We start from the raw sequence: 18,951 nt of genomic DNA on the forward strand, positions 1-18,951 counted from the left end.
TGCCATGAGACTGCATATCCATAGTCCTTTATAATTCTTCTTCATATTTTATAGCCTATATTTATACTTTTTACATGTATATACATGTTTATTTACCAACTTCTATTATTATTTATATTCCTTTAAATGTCTTGATGCACTCTCTGCTTTGGGGAGAAAAGCTGCTCCATTGTGCATTCTCCTTTTATATACACTTATCTTGAGGCCACGAGTTACTATCTTGAGGCCACGAGATAGCTATCTTGAGGCCACGAGATACTATCTTGAGGCCACGAGATACTATCTTGAGGCCATGAGTTACTATCTTGAGGCCACGAGATACTATCTTGAGGCCACGAGATACTATCTTGAGGCCACGAGATACTATCTTGAGGCCACGAGTTACTATCTTGAGGCCACGAGTTACTATCTTGAGGCCACGAGATAGCTATCTTGAGGCCACGAGATACTATCTTGAGGCCACGAGATACTATCTTGAGGCCATGAGTTACTATCTTGAGGCCACGAGATAGTTATAATTAATTTTTTTTTGACAAAGTGGGACCAGCCTCTCCTGGAACCATCACCTTATCGTGGTGGAGAGGTTTGTGTGTCCCTATGAACCTGAGGGCTGTGTTGTCTGGAGCTTTGTGCTCCTGGTAGGGTCTCCCAAGGCAAAGTGGTCTCAGGGGAGGGGCCAGACAAAGAATGGTTCAAAAACCCTATGAAAAAACGAGGTAGAGATGGAGTGACCCTGCCCGGAGGAAGCCTGGGGCCCCCGTCTGGAGCCAGGCCCAGATGGAGGGCCCGTCAGCGAGCGCCTGGTGGCCGGGTTTGCCACGGAGCCCGGCCGGGCACAGCTACGTGGCACTTCTCTCTCCAACCCATGGGCCCACCACCTGTGGGAGGAACCGCTGGGGTCGGGTGCGCTGCCACATGGGTGGCAGTGAAGGTCAGGGACCTCGACGGACCAGACCCGGGCAGCAGACGCTGGCTCTGGGGACGTGGAACGTTACCTCTCTGTGGGGGAAGGAGCCGGAACTTGTGCGGGAGGTGGAGCGCTACCAGTTGGATCTGGTGGGGCTTACCTCTACGCACAGTCTCGGTTCTGGAACCATACTCCTGGATAGGGGTTGGACTCTTTTCTTCTCCGGAGTTGCCCAGGGTGTGAGGCGCTGGGCCTTCTGTCGTGCCGCGCTCCACTCTATTCCTATGGGTGACGTTGAGGCGGTGCTGCATTTGAGAAAATGTTGCGCGTCAAGAAGCTCGCCGATGCCCATCTTTATGCAAATGAATCTGGTGAACGCGATGCGACTATCCAGTAGAAGTAGACGAAAATCTTTTAAACTGACCTTTGTCGATCTGAAATAAAGACAGATTCAGCAACTGCATGGCCTATTTCTCACTTAAAATGTTTTCAGAAACACGTTTCGGTGAACTATTTTCGTAAAATACGAGATCGTTTTCTCAACGAGCCGTCATGACACTCTGTTGAAATTCTCGAGAAGCCAAACCCACGACACGCGTTCGTCCAATCAGCTGCCGGTCAGGGGCGTGGAGCATCAACCATTGATCTATGACGTCGCGACACCACGCTTCAGTCGTGTCGGACATATGGATCTGTACCGTAAGAAGGGTACACGGTTGCTTACGCGCCTGGTCCAATCAGGGGCCCGCATCACTGGAAGACACTGATTGACAGCCGGGGCCCCCTATCGCATTTTCATTACTCACACAATCCCAGCAGTCCCATGTGCAGCCACTGACCAAGCGGGAGTGAGAACGGGTAAAATTAATTTCCTAGTTTCTGATATGAAGACGAGACGTGTGTGTGACTCGAACATCTCACATTTACCAACAAAACATACAGCGAAAGACCGTGCAAAACATTTCAGACCGTCCTGCCAACATGTATACATTTTAACATAAATGTACGCTGTAACGTTTTTTCACTCTAAAGTCAGCGCTGCTGTTTCAAATTGTCAGCTCTCTGCAGCGGGCGGGGCTGCTCCGTTTCCCCTGCGACTGACGTGCACACACAATCACACACAAACACAGACACACACACAAACGCACACGGTGGATGCAGGAAAAAATGCAGATGAGACGTACAGGATGACCTAAATTGAGGACAGCTACGTAAGTGCAATGATAAGTTAAAGTCCAATAAGTACTTTATTAAACCGTATGAATGTGTGTCCCAGGCCAGGATAGGAAATTAACTAACAATGTAAAGATTAACAAGCCACTGACAATGACAGATATGTTCATATTTGATTCATCCAATAAATTATTATTTTGTGTCTTAAATCCACCAGCCTTTTTCATATTTTACCAACATTTGCAGCATCCTGAGCCTTTTTGGTAAGGTTCCTAGGAAATATCAGCCCAGAGTAATTAATTAATAGTAATATTAAAATAGGCCTTGGTTTTTAGGAATCCATCCATCCATCTTCTTCCGCTTATCCGGTAACGGGTCGCGGGGGTAGCAGCTCCAGCAGGGGACCCCAAACTTCCCTTTCCCGAGCCACATTAACCAGCTCCGACTGGGGGATCCCGAGGCGTTCCCAGGCCAGGTTGGAGATATAATCCCTCCACCTAGTCCTGGGTCTTCCCCGAGGCCTCCTCCCAGCTGGACGTGCCTGGAAAACCTCCCTAGGGAGGCGCCCAGGGGGCATCCTTACCAGATGCCCGAACCACCTCAACTGGCTCCTTTCAACGCGAAGGAGCAGCGGCTCTACTCCGAGCTCCTCACGGATGACTGAGCTTCTCACCCTATCTCTAAGGGAGACGCCAGCCACCCTCCTGAGGAAACCCATTTCGGCCGCTTGTACCCTGGATCTCGTTCTTTCGGTCATGACCCAGCCTTCATGACCATAGGTGAGGGTAGGAACGAAAACTGACCGGTAGATTGAGAGCTTTGCCTTCTGGCTCAGCTCTCTTTTCGTCACAACGGTGCGATAAATTGAGTGTAATACCGCACCCGCTGCGCCGATTCTCCGACCAATCTCCCGCTCCATTGTTCCCTCACTCGCGAACAAGACTCCAAGGTACTTGAACTCCTTCACTTGGGGTAAAGACTCATTCCCTACCTGGAGAAGGCACTCCATCGGTTTCCTGCTGAGAACCATGGCCTCAGATTTAGAGGTGCTGATCCTCATCCCAGCCGCTTCACACTCGGCTGCGAACCGATCCAGTGAGTGCTGAAGGTCACAGGCCGACGATGCCATCAGGACCACATCATCTGCAAAAAGCAGCGATGAGATCCCCAGCTCACCAAACTGCAACCCCTCTCCACCCCGACTACACCTCGATATCCTGTCCATAAATACTACAAACAGGATTGGTGACAAAGCGCAGCCCTGGCGGAGGCCAACTCTCACCTGAAACGAGTCCGACTTACTGCCGAGAACCCGGACACAGCTCTCGCTTTGGTCGTACAGAGATTGGATGGCCCTGAGAAGGGACCCCCTCACCCCATACTCCCGCAGCACCTCCCACAGTGTCTCCCGGGGGACCCGGTCATACGCCTTCTCCAGATCCACAAAGCACATGTAGACCGGTTGGGCATACTCCCAGGCTCCCTCCAAGATCCTTGCGAGAGTAAAGATCTGGTCCGTTGTTCCACGACCAGGACGGAATCCGCATTGTTCCTCTTCAACCTGAGGTTCGACTATCGACCGAACCCTCCTTTCCAGCACCTTGGAGTAGACTTTACCGGGGAGGCTGAGAAGTGTGATACCCCTGTAATTGGCACACACCCTCTGGTCCCCCTTTTTGAAAAGGGGAACCACCACCCCGGTCTGCCACTCCTTAGGCACCGTCCCCGACTTCCACGCAATGTTGAAGAGGCGTGTCAACCAAGACAACCCCTCCACACCCAGAGCTTTAAGCATTTCTGGACGGATCTCATCAATCCCTGGGGCTTTGCCACTGTGGAGTTGTTTAACTACCTCAGCAACTTCCACCAGGGAAATTGACGACAATCCCCCATCATCCTCCAGCTCTGCCTCTACCATAGAGGGCGTATTAGTCGGATTTAGGAGTTCCTCAAAGTGCTCCTTCCACCGCCCTATTACTTCCTCAGTTGAGGTCAGCAGCGTCCCATCCTTACTGTACACAGCTTGGATGGTTCCCCGCTTCCCCCTCCTGAGGTGGCGAACGGTTTTCCAGAAGCACCTTGGTGCCGACCGAAAGTCCTTCTCCATGTCTTCTCCGAACTTCTCCCACACCCGCTGCTTTGCCTCTTTCACGGCAGAGGCTGCAGCCCTTCGGGCCCTTCGGTACCTTGCAACTGCCTCCGGAGTCCCCTGGGATAACATATCCCAGAAAGACTCCTTCTTCAGTCGGACGGCTTCCCTGACCACCGGTGTCCACCACGGTGTTCGTGGGTTGCCGCCCCTTGAGGCACCTAAGACCCTAAGACCACAGCTCCCCGCCGCAGTTTCAGCAATGGAAACTTTGAACATTGTCCACTCGGGTTCAATGCCCCCAGCCTCCACAGGGATGCACGAAAAGCTCCGCCGGAGGTGTGAGTTGAAAGTCTGTCGGACAGGGGCCTCCTCCAGACGTTCCCAGTTCACCCGCACTACCCGTTTGGGTTTATCAGGTCTGTCCAGAGTCTTCCCCCACCCTCTGACCCAACTCACCACCAGATGGTGATCAGTTGACAGCTCTGCCCCTCTCTTCACCCGAGTGTCCAAAACATACGGCCTCAGATCAGATGAAACGATTATAAAATCGATCATTGACCTTTGGCCTAGGGTGCTCTGGTACCAAGTACACTTATGAGCATCCCTATGTTCGAACATGGTGTTCGTTATAGACAATCCATGACTAGCACAGAAGTCCAACAACAAACAACCACTCTGGTTTAGATCAGGGAGGCCGTTCCTCCCAATCACGCCTCTCCATGTGTCTCCATCATTGCCCACGTGCGCGTTGAAGTCCCCCAGCAGAACTATGGAGTCCCCTACTGGAGCCCCATACAGGACTCCATTCAAGGTCTCCAAGAAGGCCGAATACTCCGAGCTCTTGTTTGGTGCATACGCACAAACAACAGTCAGAGTTTTCCCCCCCACAACCCGCAGGCGTAGGGAGGCGACCCTCTCGTCCACCGGGGTAAACTCCAACGTAGCGGCGCTCAGCCGGGGGCTTGTGAGTATCCCCACACCCGTCCGGCGCCTCACACCCTGGGCAACTCCGGAGAAGAAAAGAGTCCAACCCCTATCCAGGAGTATGGTTCCAGAACCGAGACTGTGCGTAGAGGTAAGCCCCACCAGATCCAACTGGTAGCGCTCCACCTCCCGCACAAGTTCCGGTTCCTTCCCCCACAGAGAGGTGACGTTCCACGTCCCCAGAGCCAGCGTCTGCTGCCCGGGTCTGGTCTGTCGAGGCCCCTGACCTTCACTGCCACCCATGTGGCAGCGCACCCGACCCCAGCGGTTCCTCCCACAGGTGGTGGGCCCATGGGTTGGAGAGAGAGGTGCCACGTAGCTTTTTCGGGCTGTGCCCGGCCGGGCTCCGTGGCAAACCCGGCCACCAGGCGCTCGCTGACGGGCCCTCCATCTGGGCCTGGCTCCAGACGGGGGCCGGGCAGGGTCACATCATCTCTACCTCGTTTTTTCATAGGGTTTTTGAACCATTCTTTGTCTGGCCCCTCACCTGAGACCACTTTGCCTTGGGAGACCCTACCAGGAGCACAAAGCTCCAGACAACACAGCCCTCAGGTTCATAGGGACACACAAACCTCTCCACCACGATAAGGTGATGGTTCCCGGAGAAGGAACGTTTTTAGGAATGTTACTGAATATTTTGTTTAAGTAATTATCCAAAATCCAAATAATTTCCACACCTTAAAGGGGAATTTACTGAAGTTGAAAATTGCTTGCTCACAAATACAGTGTATTTGTCTTGTGATTTGTCTTAAATGTAATAATATTTTTACTGACAAAAATTGCCAATAAGAAATTAACGGTATCGGTATCGATATCGATGAAAATGCAAGAAAAAGTATTGGTATTGTATCGAATCCTAAAAGTGTGGTATCGCCCATCCCTAATCCGTACCACCTGTAAGATCCGTTCATAATTCATGCATGCGCAGAAACTCAACGTGTTTTACGACACTGCCTGATCAGTTCTACGCTTGCGCACATCTCTATGGTTACCGGAAGAAAACATTAGACAGTGACAGTAGACCGTTATGATGGCAGAGATGAAGTTTACAAGGTGTTTGCTGGAGTTGCCGAAAGTATCTGTTAATGATATACGGAGGGTCGTCTGGCCATCCAGTACAACAGCATGTAGCAAATTAAATAAAGACTTCAAATTTTACGTTTCATCATTTCTTTGCAACTTTGAAGGTAATTTGCTAACGCTAGCTAGCCTGAGCTAGAAGCCTTCCTTTGGTGTTTTAAGTCATGACTCTGTCCTGCTTCAGGTTAATCATGCTTGAAATAAAGTTTAATCATGTGCATATACCTCTCACTTTATATGTTTGTACTTTTATGAAAGTATCAGGTAAAAACAGGGCTACAAATGAGATCTCTGTGAGAGACCAGCATACTCCTAGCTAACTATTATGTAGCTCAATGCTGGACATTTCACCCCAAATTCCGGTCACTTTACTGTATTTGTATTTGTTTAGTATTTGGTTTAGAAGCTTTTATTGGTGATTTTTTATGGTACTAAGTCCTGCTACATATATAGCTAGCTAGCTATATATGCTCCGCTATGTCACGTTAGCATGCAGCTACAATAGTTAGCTATAAGTATGCTAACGTTAGATTGCAGTGGAACGAAGCACCAAACACTACACAATCAGACATGTTTCAGCAGGAATGTGACCCGGAATTGGGGAGAATTTAACGACATTGCCAGCTTAGATGACATGTTTACTGCCGTTAGCATGTAGCTACTATAGTGGTATACAGCAGTGGTGTCTGGAAGAGCTGTCATCCCGTCTTCGAAAGGACACTTATGTACGTTTACACTTCATCGCATTAATAATATACAGTCTATGGTTATTAGTCAAGACGAAGTATTAAAAGTAAAAACATTAACATAAACAACACAACAACGACGTCGCTACACGGTTTTGGATCAGTGACAACCGACAACAAGTCTTGATTGTTTGTATGACTATTGTATAATAAAGATTTAATACAAAAGTTGAGATGTTTGTTCGTAAAGTGTTTCAACGCATGCGTGGTACAAATCGCACAGGGACATTGTTAGTTTTCTACTACGTAATCATGCGCATGCGCAGAACGGATCTTACAGGCGGTACGGATCGGTACTGACCATAGACTGTATATAAGGACGGAGACCAGTGAAGGCCGTTAGAAGCACTTTTCCGGTGAGCACTGAGCGTTACTGCGCAGCCTCCAACTGAGAGAGACGACGTAAATGTGCTGTGAGCAACGTGTCTGAAAGTTGTAAGTCTTCTGGTAGCTGTGCCACGAGAAATCTCAATCATTCCCAATCTTGCAGAGACGGAGAGCGTAGGTATATGTAAGGAGATAACATAGGCACAGGCTAATTATTGATCACTAAAATGCTAGTTAACATTAGTAATTACACTTAAACAGCTAATGTGAGACAAAACTGCCTGCACGCTTCTCCTGTACTATACGGTAATTCCTCTACTATGCGACAGTAAGTCGCGTGGTTATGACACAATCGTTAGCCTATTTTTACAAAAACGTCTGCTACGGAGCCATAACGTGAGATACAAGGTAATGGAGCCTTTTATACATTGTCGTGTTTCTTTAGAAATAAACAATGGACAAATAGAGTCTTTAAACGTTTCAGATGTAAAGTTATTCGCTGTCAAAGTGGCGCCAAAATGAATGGCAGTCAATGGAATGCTAACGGGGGTGATCGCTTTGTAGCATTAAAATGGCGCCATAGGAGGTTCGCGGTCCGAGGAGACGCTTACCCCCTTGGTACTGACAGAGACGGAGCCACTCTGTTAAAACCGTAGACTGTATATAAGAAGTTAAAACAAGTGATTTTTCGGGTCAGCAACAGGTGACCAAGGCCGAGCTTATTTTTTATATGTTTTTATTTCTATGCATATCATATGGCCGGCTGCAATCTATTGAGTTCAAATAAATACCAAATGTTCTAAAATACTGTATATAGTGTTTATAGTATTCTTCAATCAGTTAAACGTACAGTATGTAACTTTCTGCCACTAGGGGTCTCTCAACGAAAACACAGACATTTGATGACGTTGGGAAGTTGCGTGGAATTATGGGAGTTATAGTTTTTATTGTTAAACACATCGCTGGTTAGAATGCATCTGTTCAATTCAAGTTTATTCACGTTACGTTTAGTAACATTTATTCATGTCATTCTAAGAAAATAGCTGCATTGTCCCCAACATAATTACGTTATTGATTTGATCTGTATTGGTAGCTAGCTGACCAGTTAGCTAGCATTAGCCAGCAGCAGCAGTGCAGCAGCAGAACATCTCCAAGCTGCCTAAAACGATCTCCCCCTTCATGTTTCTGTAATCTTAACTATTTGTTTTGGTGCCTAACCCACCTTTTGTCGGTTTAATTTAGCTAACTGTAAAGACAGCTAAACGCGAAGAGTGTAGAAATTCGACAGGGAGGAGATTTTTGGCACGAACACAGGTAGCGCTAACGGAGACGCAGCTAATGTTGTGGATGGCTGCTGTTGTGACTGGATGCCTGGCTCTAATATGGCCTGTTTCCCGACGCTTTGTTAAACTGCCGTTAGCATCGTTAGCATCTGGCACTGAAGTTAAGTGCTGGCCAGATATGGATTGCTGTAATATTAGGTGGCTGTTGGCTGGCTGGGGGCTAACGGTAACTAAATATATACGTCCCGGGGGTGTTGTCAGCACTTATCTCGAATGAAGTGTCTTTGCCGGGGGTGGGGGGGAGTGAGACAGACAGACCAGTGTGTGCTAGCTAAGCGTGCTAAATTAGCATTAGATTAGCCGTCTATCTATACAGCTAACATTAACATTACTAGTGAACTTATTCGTGGGTTAGCCCGGCGCTGCTTTTATCCGTGGTCAAAACAATCATACTAAAAATAACTTTATGAGCATGTTGAACGATGTTGTAACCCTATAGAGGGTTTTCACCGATGTCACATTCTGGGCGGTAACCTGGATGTGCGGCCATATTGGAGGCACTCGGTGTAAACAACTGAATGGAGTAATGGAGTATTGTGCACTTTGTATGCTTTAATACTTTATGTCTAAACAACAGAAAAGCTCATCAAAACGCGTCCAAGATGCAAAGGCATGGAAGGGCTTGGACCACAAAAAAAGGCACGATATTTTAAGAAATTACAGTTTCTGGCGGTACAGATCCCTACAAGTTGGCTCCCTCTTCTTGGATCCATGGCGACCCGGTGATTCTTCCTTCAGTTGCATATCCTGATATAGTCAACTACCTGTTTTTTTTCGCCAAGCCCATACACAGCGAAAGACCTTAAATCCTACAAAAGTTTGGATGCTCATAACCAGATGGTGTGTGGGTGGGTGAGGGAGATGCAGTACCAAGTCATTAACGACCAATGTGTTGTGAAGGCCAAAGTAAGTAATGCAATAACGTCTTTAATCAACCTAACCTTAACTGTATGATATCATTGCGATACTCAAGGTGTAGCCAAGTGACTCAATCTTTTTTTTTTCATTTCAAAGACCGAACAAGACAGATTTTTCCCTCGTAGATCCTGGTTGAGCTTTGCCAACCACAAGCGCCTCCTTTCCTCTGATAACTTCTGTCATTCCTCTCCCTGGTTTTTAATAACTTTTGGAAGTCGATATTCCAAATGTTTTTCTCGGTCTGACCTATTGGTACAACCTAAAACATGGCAATAATTAACCATTTTCCTTGACGCCGTTCGGGATCTACTTCAGTGCCTGTGCTTTGTTGTGATGCGGAGTACCTCCAGCATGGCGACTTCGGGTCTTATGACGCGTCGTGAAAACCCTCTATAATGTTATCCACCAAGCATTAGCATTAACGTTAGCTACTTGTCAACCAACACATCGTAGTAACATTAAGCTTGATCGATATTGATATGTATCAATAAATAAGGTTTCTGTTGTATTACTGTGTTGCAAAGTGGCATGTAGTTAATCACAAAATGATGCCTTGTGGCAGAAAAAGCAGTATTACAGTTACAAGTATTTTTTACTGTGACATTGTATGATTTACAATTACTCCTGAACATATCATCTGGGTGCCATGTTTTGACTGAAGTTACGAGTAACTAGAACGTGAAAGGTTATATGACGGCACTGACAGGCGACTAAATGAAACGTGACATGTCTGAAAATAAAATAACAGATTTCTCTGGGTTTGCCATTTGGTGGAAACATTTGGAATAGTGTAAGAACACAACTCAAAAAATATATATAATATAGGTATGGTCGTTTTTAGACATTTTAATGCATAAATGTTACATTTTGTACCTTTAATATAAACATCTTTGATGTTAAAGATGTTATAGAACATAATAGCGCTATAGAACATAAAAAATAACGTCACAGTTACTTTGCTGAGTAATTACTTTTACAATGTGGTAACTGAGTTAATAACTCAATTACTTTTTGGGAGAAGTAATTTGTAACTGTAACTAATTACTTTTTTAAAGTAAGATGACCAACACTGCCCAATCTTGCAGAGACGGAGAGCGTAGGTATATGTAAGGAGATAACATAGGCACAGGCTAATTATTGCTAACTAAAATGCTAGTTAACATTAGTAATTAAACTTAAACAGCTAATGTAAGAGCTTCTCCTGTACTATACGATAATTTCTCTACTATGCGACAGTAAGTCGCGTGGTTATGACACAATCGTTAGCCTATTTTTATAAAAACGTCTGCTACGGAGCCATAACGTGAGGTACAAGGTAATGGAGCCTTTTATACATTGTCGTGTTTCTTTAGAAATAAACAATGGACAAAAAAAGTCTTTAAACGCTTCAGATGTAAAGTTATTCGCTGTCAAAGTGACGTCAAAATGAATGGCAGTCAATGGGATGCTAACGGGGGATGAGTACTTGTTAGCATCAAAATGGCGCCATAGGAGGTACGCGTTGTGAGGAGAAGCCTACCTCCTTAGTTGTGAGCATTGACATATAGGTTGTGAGGAGAAGCTTACCCCCTTGTCTAGACCTAGTAAACACCTTATATATATGTCAATGGTAAACACAGAGCACGATGTCGTCAGTCATTGTTTTCTTTTTTTTTTTCTTCTTTTTTTTATAATTATTTTTATTATTTCCATCAAGAAGCAATACATATATCAACATACTGTGTAATTTCACACTCCAAACAGGATACATTTCCTACCGGTATCAGTATTCTTCTACTCCACATTTTTAACACACAAACCCAAACACACCCATTTTTACACAAATCCACCTACATCCACCCACCCGCCCCCCCCCACACACACACACACACACACACACACACACACACACACCCACACATCCACTTGGTTTCCAGCTCTCAGTCACTATATCTAGTTCTTATTTCTTAGCCATTAAATTTACAACGCTTCATATATGTCCTGCCACACCTTGTTGAATTGTTGCCTTTTGTTCCGGTCTTCGAACATTGATTTTTCTATACTTCGAACATTGATTTTTCTATACTTAAATAGTATTTCATTGGCCCTTTCCATTGTTGTAACGATGGGGCCTCTGTATCCTTCCAATACTGTAAAATATTTTTTTTATATACCAAGGAGGAGAAAAGAACCATCCATCCAATGGGGTATTTTAGCTCATCAGTATTTTGGAAGATACTGCTCAAAACTGTGAAATCAATTTTAATTTTACAGGTCTTGGTCATCCATTTTTGGATCTCTAACCAACCCTTACAGACCTTCTCACATTCCCAGAAAGCATGTATTATTGTCTCCTTATGTGTGCCACATTTTACACAAACAGGTGAGATAGAGGCATCAAATTTATTTATTTTTGATTTAGTGTAGTATATCCTTGTCATGAGCTTATATTGTATGAGACGCAGATTCTCATTGGTGGTAATGGTTTTGGTTATATTTAGACAATCTTTCCAAATGATATCAGTTATTTATTTGAAGTTCTTTGTTCCAATCCTCATATATTTTTTGGAGAGAATAATTATCTGCCTGTGCTTCTATAAGGTGTTTGTACACTTTCCCTATTAATTTCTTGTTTTCGCCTTGAGTTTAGAAATAGCCTCTGAGTAGCTGAGGGTTCTGTTGTCCTATTATAGTTTAGATCAAAGTTATCTGTGATCCAGCTCTTTAACTGAAGATATCTAAAAAATTCCTTATTAGTTAAATTGAATTCTATTACAAATTGTTCAAATGGCTTTATATTGATATGAGAAATAATATCTCCAATAGTTGTTATTCCTTTGTCATTCCATGATCTCCACTTCAGCTCCTCCTTCTGTAGAGTGATGGATGGGTTATTCCACAAGCATGTATTCTTTGGAACATTCATTTCTATCCCTAGAATATGTTTTAATCTATCCCATGTTCTTAATGTGCTATTTGTGACAAAACTAACATTTTGAATTTTCCGCTTCGTAAATAAGGCTAGAAACAGGTTTTTTTCCCAAAGCTATGGTCCTCTATATTTATCCACATATCTCCTTCTGATCTAAATCCTTCTGATTTTAAAAAATCCTTAGGGGGGATCACTGGTCAGTTATTGTTTTCATCAGAGAGTGTTGATAGTAGTCAAGAATGATCATTGTTGTCATTACTCGCTGAACGGAAGAAAATACGATGGCTAGTAATAAGAAGATACTGGCGTTGTCAGCCCTCGGGCTTCTTCTTGTGGAAGAAGAAAAAACAGGCAAAAAATAAGGAGAAACTGCACTAAGTGGGTGAAGTCATGGATATCACAGCGACAGGCTCAAGGAGCTTTCCTATGCGTCCAATCATGGAGAAAATAAATATATCAGGTAATATTTTTCTCTTCTATCTAATTGTGTGTACATCCCACATTCGTACAATGTGTAGGACAAAGGGCAGAATGCATGTAAGACAGGAAAGAGACCGCAGGGTTGAAACATTGCCTTTCTTTTATTAATCAAAATAGCCTGTGATGTGTGTGTGGACATTAGCCTGCCTTGTAACAAAGACTTCTTTTTGGCCATCAAATTCACTAGCAGAAATTGTGTATACGTGATCTCGATAAATGTGGGCCTTACCTGGGTGTTTGTGTTATTGTGTAGGTTGGTATGCTGTCACTAAATATAACTCTACTCTGTAAACTTTTCAGAGAAAAAGAGAAAGAAGTGGGAGTCCCAGTCCCAGTTTACCCGCTATCACAAGCTCTCTCCTTCAGGGAGTTCTGGGACAGACAAGACTCCCAGACAGCAGCGGATATTGCGGAGGTTACAGTTTCTGGAGCCACATACGAAAAGGAAAGAAAGTGTATCTAACCTCACTCACACGGTATGAACTTTCACTCTCTCATTGTTAAACAGTACTTATTTGGCATCCGAATGAAGTCCAAGTAGTGTTCACTATGGACTTCACACATATTCTTATACAAGAATTTCACAGTTTTGTTTTGCCTAACTAACAAAAAATGTGCTGCTTTTGTTATGAATGCATTGATTCCATGATATTAAATCCACTCGGCCCCTACTGACACCAGTTCAGGCGCCACTGTTGATGCCTTGGACAACAACCAGGATGAGACGGCTTTTGAACCGCTGATTGCAGAATCTACTTTTTTGGACCCAGGCTTTGAGTGAACCAGCACCAGCTCGTCAGCTGGAAGTCCGCAAAGGCCTCCTGCAAAGCGCAGCAGGAAATCTCACAATGATTCGCTGGCAGACACATCGATGCCCACAATAGAGGCAGCGCTTCACAGAATGTCTGCAGAGGGCAGACATTCATTGCAATGGCCTGCCAAAGCATAGAATACAAGTTCAGGATGGTGCCACCACATCTCCTGCCTCGATTGGAGAACAGAGTTCAAAACCTCATTTTAAATTTTTTCGAGGCGCACAATCTGGACACACACACAAATTACTCTTAATATTTGTATTTGTGCTTTTCCCTTTTAAATTTCATGCATTTTATACATTTTACTTTACGTTTATACATTTTACTTCTGATAATAAAAGCCTATCTTTGGAAAAATGAATGTCCCTGTATTTTTTCCATTGTCCTTATGATGATAATAATATTAATACAAATGATGTGGAACTTGTGGGTTTAAATACAGTCCACTGTAACATCAAATTTTCAGCAACAATGTCTTGCTACTCTCAATGTAATGTGAGTCACCTTCACCCCATTTCAACATAGTCTACATGTGAATACAGCTATGCCAAGGTGCTTCACACTATTATTGTCTTCTATAATAGGCCATCTGAATGAAGGCCAGTCAGTGTTCCATTCCATGAAGTGAACACTGATGGTCTGGGCATGGTCGTCTGGTCCTCCATTCACATGTAACCTTTCATACAGAAACCACATTAACATTACATTATGGGGAACTTGGTGAACACATTCCATGATCTCCTTCCCCATTAACCACTTATTCAGCAATAATGTCTTGCTACTCTCAATGTAATGTGAGTCACCTTCACCCCATTTCAACATAGTCTACACGTGAATACAGCTATGCCAAGGTACTTTACACTATTATTGTCTTCAATAATAGGTCATGAACTGCTCATATTGCATCTGAATGAAGGCTAGTCAGTGGTTCATTCCACTGATCCTGATACTGACTACTGAGACTGATAAATGCAGATTTATTTGAACATTATAATTAAACTTTGCACATTCCATTATCCCCTGACCAAAAACTATGCATTATGTTTCCAACATCTATGATGCTAGTGTGTAGACTTTTTGTTGATAATGATACAGGAGGCCATTATGATTGATATGATTTTTATTGATCCTTCTCAATAATCAACATTGAAACACAAGTTATCCTCCTTTACACACGGACAATCTGTCCTATATCTTGCCCCATTGAAAAGGCACTGCACCCGTATCAGACATGAAATAACAACATTGTTCATCCCTGATCTGTTTGGCCCTTGCTGCTGCATTGGTGGTTTGTGGCAGGGGGCTTGTTGTAGGGCAGGGTCTTGCCTCCATCTTCCTTCAATAATGTCTCTATCTGGTCCGTCCTGGTCCACAATGTCTGCCATGTATACATCGCTGCCCTCACTCTGTAGAAAGTTATGCAGAGCACAACAAGCCAGGACAATGTACTCCACTGTGACAGTGTCTTGGATGTTGATGGTGGTTAGCAAGACACAGAAGCAGTTGGCCATGATCCCAAATGCATTTTCCACAACTCTCCAAGCTCACGATAGCCTGTAGTTGAAGATGCGCTGCTCTACAGTGAGTCTGCGGTTTGCATATGGCTTCAACAGGTAGTCTGTCAACGGAAACGCCTCATCTGCCACAATGCAGTATGGAGACAGCTGGTCAGAATCTGAAAGTGGTGCAGGAGCAGGGATGTTGGTGGTTCTGTTTACCAGGGCATCTGCTAACGTGCATCCACGAAACACTCCACCATCAGAAATTCCTCCATTACAACCAACATCCACATACAGAAACCTGTACGAGCTGTCGACCAGTGCCATCAAGACAATGGAAAAGTTGTGTTTGTTGTTGTAGTACATTGATCCAGTCCCTGGTGGGGGCGAATGTTTACATGTTTCCCATCCAGAGCCCCCAGGCAATTTGGGAAGTTCCACTGAGACATGAATCCACTGGATACCTGCTGCCACTCATGCGCTGTGTCTGGGCACTGAAAACAAGAAACATAACAAAAGTGAATACCAAATGCTGATCTGTTTATCTGGTTAGAAAAACAGTAGCGTCAGAAAAACCAACAACATGCATGTTTGCAACAAAAGTAGGATACCAACAGCATGCAGATCGTATTGTACAGCTCAATGACTGATGTTGACACAAGATACATCACACATACCTTCAGATATTTCTCTCTTAAGACCTGGTAGATGGCGTCACAGGTTTCAGTAACGATTTGCCGAATTGTGGAGACACCCATTCGAAACGGAAATGAAAGACTCTTGAAGCTTTCCACTGCAATGATAAACGAAAACATGACTTTGTTAATTATACGGAAGAGCTCTTGTACAGGATCCGAGAAAGGAACCAAAAAACTGAAAGAATAAAACAAAGAGCTTACCTGTTGCAAAGAAGCGCAGTGTGACCATCAGACATTCACCGACAGATATACAATCACGGTAATTGGTGTTGCACCGCTGGATATTCGGTCTGACAAGTTCCTCCAACATGTGGAACTGGGCAGGAAAGAGCTGAGCGAAATTTTTTAAATCATCTGGCTCGTCCATCTCCAGTTCCCGACACAAATTTGGGAAAGCTCCTTGAGCCTGTCGCAGTGAGATCCATGACTTCACCCACTTGTGCAGTTTCTCCTTATTTTTTGCCTGCGACATCTTTTTTCTTCCACAAGAAGAAGCCTGAGAGCTGACAACGCCAGTATCTTCTTGTTACTAGCTATCATATTTTCTTCCGTTCAGCGAGTAATGACAACAACGATCCTTTGAGATCGATTCAGTGTGTTCCAAGGCACTTTTTTGAGAGACGGGAGCCGACTAGGGAACACACCGAAGCGACGCTGACTTGAGCGTACGTTCTGCATGTGCGCGAGATGTATTACGTCTCCATAACAGCAGGCAGCGCTAATCTGTATTGTTGCCCAAAAAATGAAAACCGGAAATGACAGAACATCTCTCTGGACCTAGTAAACACAGAGCACGCTGTCGTCAGTCATTGTTTTCATCAGAGTGTTGATAGTAGTCAAGAAGTATCGTTGTTGTCATTACTCGCTGAACGGAAGAAAATACGATGATGACGCTAGTAATAAGAAGATACTGGCGTTGTCAGCTCTTGGGCTTCTTGTGGAAGAAGCACTGATTTGCTAGTCAAGGGCTAGCACTCCACCAATCATGAGTCCAACTGCCCACTGGCCAAATCAACAAGTCAAATCGGCCAAAATGAATGCCGACGCTCCTCCGACTGACAACGGCACGGAACACACCGAACAGACTCGAGTCACCGACCTCGCCAGACTGTCTGACGGCCGATAATTGGGTTGGTGTGTCAGAGCCTTAAGGGGGATGCCAGCCACCCTCCTGAGGAAACCCATTTTGGCCACTTGTACCCTGGATCTCATTCTTTCGGCCATGACCATAACGTCTCATTTAATTTCCTGACACACTCATTTGGCATTGACAAGCCTTTATTCATTATCCAGTTTCACTTCATACCTCTGTGGGGGTGCAGGCGTCTCTCAAACTCCCCTGGCCAGCCTGTGTGCATGTACAACTTATCAGAACAAGGTCCTAACTTACTCAATAACAATGGCTAAAAGATAACAGCATTTGGCAACAACAGCTATCAACATAAATACATGTAAGCAAATTAACATTTATAAAATCAAATCCACTGTCTCTGTAAGTTTTGTACAATAAAGTACAATGGAGCCCGGCGCTGGTAAACTAACAACAGCAGAGGTGTTTTTGGTGGTCAGTAGAAAAATGCAATATGCATTATTTCACTTCAGTCTAAAAACATCTAGTGCTAATGATACTCTTAATCTCAACAATTGCAATAGTAGAAAGCAGTATGGGTTTTTATTTATCTTCATGCAGGTTAAATGAATTAAGTTTTTTTATCCAATTTTGATCACCAAGTTCTGCATAATTCAACTGGGTGCTGTAAAACTGAGTACACACACTTGAAATAAATAAAAACGCAAGTTTGAAGGGCTATCAAACCACTATAGCGCTGAATATAACCTTCAAAAAAGTATTACATATCTGTAGATATGTTTATAGAATAATATGATGTACCACTCAAGCCCACAATTTGTGAACCAGTTCCCCATTGATGCTTCCAGTGTAGCATCAGAGGGACCTCAGAAATCACATAATTGTAAATAAAATGCCAGATAGTGGTGTCAGAAATGTATGTCTTTAACATCTGTGCTTGTTGTAGAGAGTGATATGTTGTTAAATATTGATGTGGTTGAAAAAGACAAGAAGAAGGAGAGACAGTGGAATGGAAACAGACAACAGGCTCAAAGCACTTAAACAAAATACGTGCTTTGACTTTAGGTCCAGAGAAATATGTTAACAGGCAAATACATCTGCTTCGACAAACCTGATGGTCTAATCAAGGCTACACTAGGCAACTTCACATGTAGGCAGCTCCAAATGGCAGCAAGATACACAGTGATTTTCCTAAAAACATATTTTCAAGAAACATTTTAAAAAAAATCTTGTCACGTTTTGTAATCTCCAGACAATCACACACGTGCTTGCTTGCTGCTGTTACCATTATCTTAAATGTGTCACCGCTTGTCTTGACAAATAAGATGAGATCTGCTCTCAATGCAGCTTCACTTTATGTTTTAGGCTGGAAAAGAGTCAATTCTTCTTAAACATTTTGCCTAGCATAGCTTTAAAGGATAAGGCTGGTATTATTCTATGTTTTTCTTACTGTCAATTATCCCATTAAAGACCAAAACCAACAATGTATTAATGTGTTTGTTAATACTTTCTACTTCCTTTCCCTGTCTGATTTGCCTTAAAAAAGGCAAACAAATATAATTGTTTAAAGGGCTCGGTAATTTCCTAAAACAACTGGGCACTGTAGCTTAACAAATGTTATTCAAGCAGAAGTAAGTAGTGCATTTGTTAGGGACTATTAGTCTATATCCTTGACGTTCCACTTCCGGGATTGCTCTGGTGCCGCAGGAAATTCCACTGGATGCATGTATTTTCTGTTTCCTTATGCTTTCTTTTTGTTGGAATTTTAAATTCGGTGGATTTATGAGGACTGGTTAACTGCTCCTCAGATCTCTGCAGGGTAAATTGAAATAGCTAGCTAGACTATCTGTCCAATCTGAGTTTTCTCTCGCACGGAGTTTAGCGCTGC

The 18,951-nt window shown here is 43.9% G+C and overlaps 1 protein-coding gene across 1 annotated transcript in view; it reads right to left on the bottom strand.

Moving 5' to 3' along the window:
- Positions 1 to 13,411, bottom strand: part of si:dkey-4e7.3 (uncharacterized protein LOC402865 homolog) — a 30,237-nt gene extending 16,826 nt beyond the window's left edge. The window contains exon 1 of the mRNA XM_031294276.2: positions 13,302 to 13,411. The gene's annotated coding sequence lies outside the window, so the exon portion shown is untranslated. The remainder of the gene's footprint in view (positions 1 to 13,301) is intronic.
- Between the last annotated feature and the right edge of the window lie 5,540 nt (positions 13,412 to 18,951).

The sequence above is a fragment of the Sander lucioperca genome, chromosome 8 (assembly GCF_008315115.2).
Source record: "Sander lucioperca isolate FBNREF2018 chromosome 8, SLUC_FBN_1.2, whole genome shotgun sequence".
In the NCBI taxonomy this organism is placed as follows: Eukaryota; Metazoa; Chordata; class Actinopteri; order Perciformes; family Percidae; genus Sander; species Sander lucioperca.